This window comes from Pinus tabuliformis, chromosome J (assembly GCF_031772625.1).
Source record: "Pinus tabuliformis cultivar Carrire ecotype Pingquan chromosome J, CPIR1, whole genome shotgun sequence".
NCBI classification, from domain to species: Eukaryota; Viridiplantae; Streptophyta; class Pinopsida; order Pinales; family Pinaceae; genus Pinus; species Pinus tabuliformis.
Window position 1 is genome coordinate 134,010,018 of NC_142295.1, and position 2,145 is coordinate 134,012,162.

A 2,145-nucleotide genomic window follows, 5' to 3' on the forward strand; every position below is an offset into this window, starting at 1 on the left:
TAAGTTATGCAAGAGAAAATCAAGAAAGCATTTGACAAAAGAACCAAGGCAAAAGATTTCTATATGGGAGATAAAGTCTTGAAAAGGGACTCAAGAAGGGACGATAAAGGGAAACATGGGAAGTTTGACTTCCTATGGAAAGGTCCTTACATTATTAAAATAATGCTTATTTTCTTAAAGAATTGGATGGTGCAGAAGTAGAAGGAGGACCAGTCAATGGTTGAATGCTTAAGCACTATATAGATCCCAGTCATTGATTCTACTAATCACTTGTACATACTATATCCTTCACAAAGTTTAGTTTGGATTGGATGGTAAATTTTGGAGTTGAAGCCCGAAGAGAAGGCCCTAAGCTTCAAAAGTTTTACTGTCAGTAAATATCAATAAAGCAGCAAAGTAAAAGGAAAGTTGCAAAGTAAAATCATAGAAATTCAGAAGGCCATTGATCTACTAGTTCTTGACATTTCACCAGGAAATGCCATCCCCAAGTGGAGCCACTGTTATGTTCCTATACCAATAGGTGTCATAATTTTTGAATGGCTAAGGTCAAGTCTGTAATATGTACATACCTTTGCTTTCTAAAAATGTTTTCCATATTTGTAAAAAATCAAAATTTTTTAAAAAATGTAAAGAGGGTATGTCCTAAAAGAAAAATCAAAGGACAAAAAGAATGAAATAAAGTCAAAAAAGATGAAAAATGAACCCTAAGAAAAAGAAAAGACCATGAAAGTGTGCAATTCCAAATGCCACTACTTTTTTTACTTTTTGTACAATAATAATTGTGTGCAACTTGTTGTTTATGCCACAATCCATGGTAACCAAATAGTTTAATCTTGGTTATTCCATGTTTTGAATTTCATGCTTAGGGATAGAGAATAAAATCTGACCAAATTGTTTAATCTAGATTAAATAAAAGGAGCTCAACAGTTTAATCTGAGCCCTTGGCTGTAATAAGGATAGATTTAGATAGATTTCTGTTGTAAAAGAAAAGAAAAATGTTTTGATAAGGGTTTGCCAGCTTAAGTGCACCCTAATAAAGAGTAGAAAAAATGGTAGGATGAGTAGATGGGTAAGTAGTTGGATGGTTGCAGAATTATGGTGATTGATTGGACAAAATCATATCATTTACTATCATCATCAAGTTGCTATTCATCGTCAAGTTTTTAAATTATGGATGATAATTGAGCAGTTACCTAAAGTCAAATGATTAATTTCCCCATTCATTTTAACTCTAATTTCACTAATTTCCCATAAGTAAAGTCAAAAGTACCTAAAAAATTAAGTTAAAGGGGCTTAGAGCATTTCTTTGACTTATGGAGGGACCGGACCCTTGACCCAATAACTTATAGGGTGTAAGTACTAAAACCCCCTTACCAACATTCACTTCCTCCATAATACATTTATTTCATCTAAAAACCCCTTTTCCTAAGGTGAAATCATCATTTACCTAGGGAAAGTAATTAACCCTACGTAAAACCCCTTTTTCCACAAAAAACCCACAAAACAACATTTAGCTTAAGTAATGATGTGTAAATGTGAATATAAAAATAAACATCAAAACATTATACTTAGCTCATTTTCTTTCCCGCTTTCACTTCATATTGACTACTAATTTTTATGATATGTAATTCCCAAAGAAAACCCCTTTCTCGTATGTTTGATAAAAATCCCATATATTAATATCCCGCCCCAACGGTTTGAAAGATAAACCATATTAACTAAGTTAGTTAAATGGATTAATTAGTTGATCTGCGACTAATTAAGAGCCACAACCTTCTGCCAAACAAAAGAGGGTTAATTAATCAAACTGTGATTAATTAATAACCAGTTCCTCCAATTATATCGCCCCCGACGTCATCAATCCGCCCTAACCCACAGTTAACAACTGGTCGGGCCCCTCCATTAACTCCCCGATCAAATCACACCCCCGATCACCATGCGATCTAACCCCTTCAGATCCAACAGCTGACGCTCATATCGGTCGGCCTTTGAAGGCCGACCTTTACTTGCCCGATGTGAGTGGTTTCACTGTTCACCTTGCCGCTACGTGGCTCCCGATAAATGGCATCGGGCGGCCTCCCCCAAAACCACTTTTCTCGAAAAGTGGTGCGATGGATCCCACTTACCGCCTCCACTACGCGACAA